Genomic DNA, 11,149 nt, shown 5'->3' on the forward strand with positions numbered 1-11,149 from the left:
CCAAACAGAGGGCATTTTGGTCATTTCGCTTTCAGAGGTGATTTTTGGCCGACTTGTCCAGTTGAGTAAATAATTAATATGATATAAAATATGAATAAATATTAGTAAAAATTAATGTGAAAATGAGTAGAGAAAAGAAGAAAAGAAAATGAAAGAAAAACCTAAATATGACATCACATGATGTCATTTGGAGGGCTTCCACCAATCACAACCTAATAAGCCAAATTAAAAAGCGAAAAATGACAAATGAAGACACAAAATTTCTGATTCTTCTTCTTCTTTTGGACGTGAACCACTTCTTGAGCCTTCCTCCATGGATGCTTTTTGAAGCTCTAATTTCCCATTAAAATCTTCCATATTTTCCCAACCTCCAAACACAAAAACTTGATTTTTGACCTAGCTTGAGAGATTGGAAGCAAAAGGGAGTGACTAGCTGGATTTTCAACCAAGGTTAGTGCTTTAACTTATGTTTATTTCTGTGTTTTATAGAAGAAATTAGTAAATCCTACAACTAGATGCCATAGAAACTTGTAGATGATTGAAAATCTGGAATCTGTACAGTGTATGCGTGAACAGTAAATTTAAAAATTCATAACTAGAGTTAGGAATCTCAGATCAGGGTGATTTTTATGTCAAAAGAAACCTTAAGGAATGTTCTAAAACTTTGTAGTTTTATGTCAGACTTGATTCTAATGTTAGTTTAGGGTTTGAGGACAAAACATTTTATTGCTCAGATGTGGACTCTGTTCTGCTGATTTCCTGCAACATGACAGCCACCTTCAATAAATCATAACTGGAGCTATAAAACTCGAAATGATGTGATTCTTGAGTCCTTGAAACGCTTATTGAATGCTCTAAAACCTTGTAGTTATGGCCACGAGCTAATTGTGGTAGCTGCTGGGTGATATTTTTACATTTCCTTACTACTATCCTGCATGTACTGGATTCTGGACAGGTTGCACCCTTTTAATTAGTTCTGCAATTTCCGATCTGATTTTGAAGTGATTCCAATTGGAGATTGAGTTAGACATATGAAGGTTGAGTTCTGGAAAATATGGTCTTCAAATCTTGTTTCTATAAATTATAGTGATTATTTTTGCACCCTGTTTCTGCATGCTGATTGTGCACTGAATGCACTATTCGTTCTAGTAACATGTATATTGCATGAGCTGGAAATTTTAGAGAGAAACATGGACCTTGCTTAGGTAATGGTGAAAGAACATTTTAAGGGTCAATTAGTGACCATTTGAGGTAAGTTCACCATAATTTGAAGAGATTTAGAGTGATGCAAACTTAATTGGTAGGCTGCCTAGGGTAACCAGTAGGGAGGCTGTGATTCCAGCCCACTTAGACAGCCATAACTTTGGCTGTGTAGGTCCAATTGGTGTTTTGCCAATTGGACATGAAACTAGACTTATAATGGCACATTTTTTCTGCAGAAACCATGCCCAAAAGACCAAAGCAAGTGGACCAAAAGTTGGCCCCAATCCGGGTACCCTACAAGCCAATTCTGCAGAATGACTAAATGAACAGTAACTGTTCATTTGGCCATAACTCACTGTAGAATGGGTCAATTGACCTGAAATTTTTACAGCAACAAGTTAAGACATAGACAAACAACTTTCATGAAGAAACCTACCCCAAATTATGACCAGAACCTAACCAAAATGGCAGTCACAGTCACTGTTCATGGTACTGTAGATTTGGTAATTCTGCAGTTTTTCCAATCCGGCCAGCTGTGGTTTTTGGACCATATCTTGAGCTACAAAACTCTAAATGGAGTGATTCAAACAAGGAAATTCAACTAGACAAAATAAGGAACAACTTTCATGTTTACCATTTTCTCAAATTCTTAGTGTAACAGTCCCTAATGGAATAGTGAAGTTAGGGCACAAAATCTGAAATTTCTGCCCCCTTAGTGCTAAGCTTGGAAATGGATTTGGAGATTAATCCCAACAAGTTTTAAATGCAAAATGTGGTATGTTTGGAGTGTCAAAACCAATGTACCTATTTTCTATCCAAAAGTCAACATTTTTGTTGACCAATGAGGTGAATAGTGACACCAAAACTTGAAATTCAAATGTGAAATTAGAAATGCATTTAGGGGACTTTAAATTGCAATTGGCAATTAATACTAGCAAATGTAAAACTCAAAATGTGGGATCTTGGTGTAATTAGAATTAATATATCCATTAAGTATAAAAAAAATCAACATTTTGGTTGACTATTAAGGTGAATAGTAATCAAAATGATTAGTAAATTAAGATGAAGACCTAGAACCAATTCTAAGCTTAAATGCTTAGAATTGTATGACAAATGTGGACTATGCATCCTAGTCAAAATTGTTAAAAAAGAAATTAAGGCCATAAATTTGAAATCCATGAAATATTCATGGATTACTTGAAACATGAAAAATAAGTCACCTAATTAATGTGAATAGATAGTTAGGGCTTACATGCCCATCACAAATGGAATTCATAAAATATTAATAACTCAACTTGAAATATAAAATTTGTGACTACATAAGTAGATTCTTAAATGTATAAATGAGAAAGCAAAAATGTTTTGAATACAATGGTACATGTGAACCATTGTTTAGAAGTGTGATCAATATGAATAACATAATGAATGAATAAATGAACCATATTAATGTATGAATGAGACATTAGTTCTCATTATTGTAGAGAGGAGAAGTATTTTGAGTACAATGGTAAAAAAAAAAGGATAATTGATGTGAATTGTGATCATATAAATGATCAAATGAATGTATGAATTATAATTGAAATTTATCATTAAATAATGAAGTCATAAAACACCATATATTAATATTTAATGATATTATGTGCCCTTGTATTGCCTAGACACGTGTGTCAGATTGGATAGATTGGCATGCCAATAGGGTATTGTTTTAGCAGTACTGCGAAAGGCTTTATGCCCGTATTCATGGCTTTATGCCCGTATTCATGGCTTTATGCCAACATTCATGGCTTTTATGCCTGATTATGTGTTATCATGGCTTTTTAGCCATACTGACTGCATACGTGGTTGACGTTCTGCGTCCCATGGTATGACGGCCCGAGGCACCGCGGTGTCCAGTGCCAACGACCCGTTATCCAGTTTAGTCCGCCTGTCGTAGGTTACTTGGGCAGTGTAATTTATTGAGATAAGTTAAGAATATTAGCAATTAAAAATATTAGAAATTAAATAAAATAAATGAGTAAGATGACCTAAAATAAATTAGGATAGTTATTTATTAGAAAGAATTGAAATGAACTGGACAGATATCAAAATTTACTTATTATGAAATAATCTGAGACAACCTAGCAAATATAGAGAAAATGCTAAAAGATTAGCAAAGAAAATTATAACATAAATAAATATGGCAAATGTGCTTATATAACAATATAAGCATAAATTTATTATTTTCAAATCATTTTTCTTTGTACATTATTACTGTACATTGGCAAATAAACACTTTCAAAGAAGACTAAATTAGGATATAACACATTAAATTTTAGAAACCGCATGTGAAGTATAAATAAATCTTGATTATTTGAAATATGTTTTATGGCTATCTTTATTTGTATATTATTTCCTTGTTATATTATTGCACCACTAAGCAGCAATGCTTAGCGCGATGGAATTGTTTCTCGCTCATGTAGTCTTGATAGAACCACCGGACGTTTGATCGAAATTTTGAGAGTTCAGATCTGCAGAGTGTCAAAGGTTGTCACCTCCTCAGCAATGCATGTAGATAGGGCTCACATTAAGCATATCATGTATTTTGTGTATGTTAATTATTTCTTATATTGTAATATAAATTAGCAAATTGTAATTAATTTGTATATCATGTAAATTATGAAATTTTGTAATTATTTTGTAAATTATGTAAATTAAGGAAATTTGAGAATTTTGCTATAAGAATGGAGCATGAATGAATTTGTACAAATGAGTATAGATTTGTATTACATAATGATTTTTCAAATGATGATATGAGTGTGGAAATGATTATGAAATTGAAATGTATGGATGAGATTTGAAATATGAGAAAATTATGAGAATGATTGATGAGATAATCATGATTAGCATGGATAAGATTTTATTTTGGAAATATTGTTGAATTTCAAACAGGTGAATATTGAAATACGCCAAACGATAATAAAATAGGGAAAACTCCGCTGGTTTCTCCGTCGAAAAATAATTGATATTAAATTAAATGAATTCAAAATTATTTAAATAAAAATAAAGTAAGATAAGTTAGGGTGCTCCGGCACCGATTGTAGCATGCCTTGCTCGGCTACACTGTAATCGGGTGAGGGGTGTTACAACACGGGTCTCTTGTTGTGCTTACATGAACCGTGTATTTTGTATCAACAACACTTCTCAATCCTTTGACCTTTTCAAGCTTCCTTCCACACTTCTATGCTCCAGAACTTCACCAAAACTCTGAAAAATACAGCAAGAGTCAAATTTCTCTATTTAACATAATTATTTCAACAACTCTCTAAACATATGTCTAATAGATAAATATACTTAACCAATTGAATTAAAAATAAAAACACATTAAAAATACTAAATGTGATGAGAGTAAAATTAATAAATTATGCACTTATCAAATTCCCCCACACTTATTCCATGCTTTTCCTCAAGCATGAATTAAATTCTCAATCAACTCTACTTAGAAGTTCCTTAACTTCACCCTATCACAATCATTCTCTAACAAAAGATTAAAAGCTTGAAAGAAGAGGCAAGTAAGGTAATAACCATCACAACAAATTCCATCAACACCATACAAATATATCAACAATTTTCCAACATAAAATAAAAGGCTTGAAATCAATTAAACTCACACAATTAAAGTTCCATAAAATTTTAAGTCAATATATACCAAAACACAAGGTTAATTTATCAAGGCACAACAATTATAGCTTTTTGCAAATCTTATGGGAGATAGAAAAGCCCCTTTTTTTTATTTGAAATTGGTACTTCTCTCTTGTCACAGTTATCACTTTTTTTTTTTTTTATTTCAATCGTCATCTTTAGAAAAGTAACTTGCTCATATCCTAGCTAGCTTTTGGCCTAAGAATCGACATGGGTTCATGAAGACCCCTGGTTAGTTTGCTTAACTAAAATAGCGGAGCAATTTTCAAGTTCAACATTTTATTTCCCCCACTTTATGCATCTACATATTATAAAGTGCCTAGATATATTAAACAAAGTTCTGAAATATGCATGACACTAGTTTAAAGCACACATAACTAATCATTTCACCATTAAATCAAGCCTAAATGATTTATGCAAGAAAAAAAATTTGCTCTATGGTATGGAAAAGAGGGAAAATCCATCATTAAAGTTACTATTACCTTGCCTAAAATCTCAAAAATTCAATCTAAATAAGAAAAGTCATTTAAAGGACAAAGCACTTCTCTCCGAGAGTTAATATAGAATCATGAATCAAGCTTAAAAGAATAATTTTTTTTTTAAATAATTAAAAAGATTGTAGTAACAAATTTCTCCTGTTCGACACTTAAAACTTATATTGTCCCCAATGTAAAGCCCAAATGCAAAAGAAAAGAAACAAATACTAGCAAATAAAATAAGGAAAAGAAAACAAATCTGATTGTGGCTAACAAGCCACCCATGGGTTGCCTCTCAAGAAGCGTTTTTGTTTATCGTTGTTAGCTCGACATGGTATAGCTCCTTAATCCGCTGAATGCTCCTGAAACCCCTCATAAAATGGCTTGAGTTCATGACTGTTGACTTTGAACACTTTGTTAGTTCCTAAACTTTGAATTTTAACTGCACCATAAGCAAACACATTAGTAACAACAAAGGGTCCAATCCAATGATAACGCAACTTACTAAGCATCAGCTTCAATATGGAATTATACAATAAAACTTTTTGCCCAATCACAAACTACTTCTTTATTTTTTCATGGAATGCCTTTTTCTTTTCTTTACAAATCCTAGAATTTTCATAAGCCTTAAGGTGAATTTCCTCTAATTCATGCAAATGTGATTTTCTTTCTAACTCATCCTCTATGCTTAACTCAAAATTATCCTACACAAATGTATCAATAATATCAATAGAAAAGACAGAATGATTATCAGCAGGACACTTCATGGCATCCAAGATATTAAATTTGACAATTTCTCCGTCAAACTCCATAGTTAAGGTACCCTCATCCACATCAATTTTTGTCTTGGCAGTTTTTAGGAAAGGTCTTTTAAACAAAATCAAAGCTGAATTTGATGAGAGAGCACTATCATCCTCCATATCCAGAATGTAAAAATCTGAAGGAAAAATCAATCCTCCAACCTGCACCAACATATCCTCAACTACTCCCAATTGGTAAGCATTAGAACAATCAGCTAATTGAATAATGACACTGGTTTCTTTCAAAGGACCCAAATTTAAAGGTTGAAAAACTGAATTTGACATAACATTAATAGATGTTCCTAAATCTGCCATTGCATATTCAAATTTAGAATCACCTTTTCTGCAAGGAATAGAAAATGAACTTGGATCCTTATACTTAGGGGGTAATTTTTGCTGAATAAATGCTGACACATTTTCCCCCACACTAATCTTCTCATTATTCCTCAACTTGCGCATTGTAGTGCATAACTCCTTAAGGAATTTAGCATACTTGGGAACTTGTTTGATCACATCAAGTAAAGGTATATTCACATCCACCTTCCTAAAAGTCTCCAAAATTTCTTTCTCTTATTCTTCTTTCTTATTTTTGGCCAACCAGCATGAGAATGGAGGAAGAACGGAATTATTAACCTTATTTGAGTTAGGTTCAGTATTTACCTCAGCTTCAGAAACTTAAGACTCTTTTTCTTCTTGCTTCTTCCTTTTTATTGGCTCATGTGGAATCTGATAATCAACTTCCTTCGCACTCCGCAATAGTATAGCACTCGCATTTTCTCTGGGATTCATGACTATTTGTGATGGAAGCTTTCTAGAACCTTGAGCTTCCAATTTGCTCACAGATGAGGCTAATTGACCAATCTGCTTCTCTATGTTTTGAATGCTATTTCTGGTCTCCTGTTGAAACTGTTGTGTATTATTAGCCAAAGCCTTAATAATTTCATCAAGTGACATACCTTGATTTGAGGGAGGTGGAGGTGGTTGTGGTTGATTCACCTGTGGTCTTTACTGCTGGTATCGGTTTTGTGCCTGTTGATTCCCATAACTCAAATTGGGATGATCTCGCCATCCTGGATTATAAGTACTCGAATATGGATCATACCTGCATTGTGGCTGTCCATAATGTCCTACTTCATTAGCATGTTGCATTGATTCATCCTCTTATAATGCAGGACACATGCCAGTAGCATGACCCGAACCTGAACAAATCCCACATACCTTAACCGTTTGCATTTTCCCTACAGCCAATTGCCTCACCAAAGAAATTAAATCAGAAATCTGTTTCTCAAGGTTAGATGTACTTACCTCATTAACCTTCATGGGTGTGTGATCCATTCTCATTCCAAACTGCAGAGAGTTTGCTGCTATGTTAGCAATCAACCTCCTTGCCTCTTCTGGTGTCTTGTCAACCAAAGCTCCTCCACTAGCAGAATCTATCATACTGCGGTCCATTAGTAGAAATCCCTCATAGAAATACTGAATCAACAGCTGCTCACTTATTTGATGATGGGGACAGTTTGCACACAGCTTCTTAAATCTCTCCCAATACTCATACAAACTCTTTCGATTGTACTGCCGAATGCCATAAATTTCTTTTCTTATGTTGGTAGCACGGGAAGCAGGAAAGTACTTCTCCAAAAATATATGCTTCATCCCATTCCATGAGTTAACAGATCCGGAAGGAAGGTAATACAACCAATCCTTAGCTGTGCCTTCCAATGAGAAGGGAAAAGCTCGAAGCTTGATTTGATCCTCTGAAACTCCTTGAGGTTTCATGCTAGAACAAACAACATGAAATTCCTTTAAATGCTTATGTGGATCCTCACCTGCAAGACTATGAAACTTAGGTAAAAAATGGATTAGTCCAGATTTTAACTCAAAAGCAACATTTAAAGTAGGGTATTGGATACATAAAGGCTATTGGTTTAGATCAGAAGCAGCCAATTCTTTCAAGGTTCTAGCAACCATGGTTTCATTTTCAGAATTTGACTCTGAATCCGAATCCAAACTTAACTCCTTTGGAGATTGGACTCCAACAAATGTACTCGGAATCTATCTAGCTTGCTTAGTCAATTTTCTCAACCGTTTAGCTATTTTTTTCTACTTCTGGATCAAAAATCAACTCACCAGATTGAGAAGTTATTGTCATAAACAAAGAGAAATCAAAGTAAAAATAGAAAAATGCCTCAAAACCCTAGAAAATGATGGAATTTGGCCTTAAGAGGGTGGGGCCAAGGAAATCCTATGGATTGATTGGTCTTGATCAGAGCAACATTTCCTTCAAAATAGGTATAGGCCGCCCTCCAAATTCAACCAAATTTCTTAATGAACAGTAACACCGTAAAATTTTTTTTTTCGAAAACCTGAAAACAGCAACACTCTACAAAACAAAGTTAATAACAAAATACCCTAACACTAAAAACACAAAAATCAATAAATTTCAGCCTCCGGCAACAGTGCCAAAATTCTTGACGGGCATTAAATCCACTAGAAATTAAATTAACTGAAATTACCAATCATTAAATATTTTCTGTAACAAGTGGTAAATCCTAGTTGAACCCTAGAGACTGAATTATTAAATTTCGTGCACTTGTGTAATGGAAAATGAAAGAAACAAAGATTGGGGGGGGGGGGGGGGTTGTAACACAAAATCAGAAGAAATCAGAAATTCAAGAATTAAATATGAAAATCTCAATTTAAACAAACTTCAGTCCAAGGTAATTCTCATTCCAATGCATTAATTTGATCATAGACAAAAGAAATACACTTATCTCTTATTGAATACTTAACGTAGATTTACCAAACAGCGATGTGAACCCTTGACATCCCTATACTCATCAATTCGAGACCAGCACTCTTATTGACTCTAATTATTAACTGAATTGGCATTAAGAAATCTTCATCAAATTAATAACTGCTTGAAGAATAGGAAGTAGTTAAGCTGAACAACAATTTATGAAGCATAAATCATTTAATTCACCCTATTGTTTCCTTAGGTTATTATTGAAAACTGGGATCATAATCAATAAAACCTAATTGCTACTCATGTTCAATCTTACACAACAGTTACGGATTATGAAGATGAACTAGCAATTGATCTCATCAAACAATTAACTAATAGGCCTTTTTAGCAAATTATTCAATAGATAAAAAACAAGTAAATTAGAAAACAATAGATATTCAAAAATACATAAATTAAATTAAGAACCTGGTCTCACAAATCAAGCGAAAGAACTTAAATCTCTTGAACTGAATTAAAAACTTAGCCACTCATGTTTATGGCTTATAGAAAAAAAAAAAAATAAAGAAGAAATCTAAAAAGACGAATGGAAAGGCTGTTGAATCGTCTTGGAGGCATATGAATTCTCCCTTTGTGATGGCTGCTGCCTCCTTTATTTATAATAAATGGTCTAGGGTTAGGTTTTTAGAGTCTCTATTAAAAATTGCAACTAGAGCAAAATAAGAAAATTGATTGTCGACGGATACACGGCCCGTGTATCACTACACGGCCCAGGGCCATGTAACTTACTAGAGCTGAGTGGGTCTATTTTGTATCAGAACAAAAAGTTACACGGGTCAAATTACACGGCCCGTGTACTTTGTTTCTTCCTCGGTTCTCTGGATTCCTTCTGGCAGAATGTTACATGGGTCTCTGGTTGAGCTTGCACGACCTGTGTATTTTGTATCAATAGCGTTTCTCAATCCTTCGACTTTTCTAAGCTTCCTTCCACACTTCTATGCTCCGAAACTTCACCAAAACCCTGAAAAATATAGCAAGAGTCAAATTTCTCCATTTAACACAATTATTTCAACAACTCTCTAAACATATGCCTAATAGATAAATACTTAACCAACTGAATTAAACATAAAAACACATTAAAAACACTAAATGTGAGGGGAGTAAAATTAGTAAATTATGCACTTATCACCCCTTCATAGCCATTAATTTATGAACTTGCAAAATTAGGAGAAAATTACAAACAAACCTAAAAATGCCTCACCAGCTCTAGAATATATCTCTTGGGCCTATCGAGGCAAAATCCTAGTATATGCTTAATGAAGAGATGATTAAGGCATTCTTTGATATAGCCTTACTAAGCCTTAGACATCCCTAATTAAAATATATATATATCCCTTACAGCCAATTTGAAGCCTATTCTTATCCCTTAGAATTTATTGCTTACTCATATTATTTGTCTAGCCCCTAGCCTAAACACCTACCTTACCCTTTTGAGGAAGTTAAATGTATAAGTAAAAAGTATATTAAGTATATATAAAAAAAAGAAGAGAAAAGTGGAGAGAGGATGTAGAACTCAAGAAAGAGTGCAAGTGTGCGATTGAAATTAAAAAAAAAAGTTTTCCTTTTCAACCCAGCAAAAGCAAAAAGTTTGGGGGAGAGGACAAAAGGGACATAAATAAAAATAAAAGAAGAAAATAAAAAAAAAAGAAAAAGAAGAAGTCCCAAAATAAGTATCATGAAAGCATGCTTAGCACTATAAAAAATCAAAAGCCCCTCCTCTCCATACAAAATCAGTAGAATAAACTTAGTATACTTGGTATTTTATGCATACATACTATCCTCATATTTGTATTCCCTAAAAAACTTTTATTGGCAACTAAGTTGTTATCCCTTTAGCCCCATTACAACCTTTTGAAAGATCTTTTGATCTTTTGAAAAGTGTATGCTATATTAGTGGAGATAGAAAATTGAGATATTCCTATGGAGTTGGAATTGAGTCACTTCAGCAAAATTACCCACAATAGAGGCAAATTTGGGGGAGTAAGTATTTCTCAAATCTATCCTAATAAAATAGGTTATTTGTGACTTATTAATGGCCTTACATAGAGGAATAATTAGTTAAAGTACCATGAAGGGAGTGAGGTTCTAGCAGGCAACTGTTGAGGTCCCTGTGCCTTAAAAGTGGAACTTGGTATGAAGGTTGAAGAGTGTCTAATTATGTGCAAGTTAAATTTTTGGTTATATTTTTAAGT

General features: G+C 33.6%; 1 non-coding gene across 1 annotated transcript; it reads left to right on the top strand.

The window, feature by feature from the left end:
* The first annotated feature begins 7,655 nt into the window (after nt 1-7,655).
* LOC131180430 (small nucleolar RNA R71) lies at nt 7,656-7,762 on the top strand. The gene has a single exon (XR_009149204.1). It is a non-coding gene; the product is annotated as a small nucleolar RNA R71 (small nucleolar RNA).
* Nucleotides 7,763-11,149: the final 3,387 nt, after the last annotated feature.

Source organism: Hevea brasiliensis, chromosome 5, assembly GCF_030052815.1.
Source record: "Hevea brasiliensis isolate MT/VB/25A 57/8 chromosome 5, ASM3005281v1, whole genome shotgun sequence".
Classification (NCBI taxonomy): domain Eukaryota; kingdom Viridiplantae; phylum Streptophyta; class Magnoliopsida; order Malpighiales; family Euphorbiaceae; genus Hevea; species Hevea brasiliensis.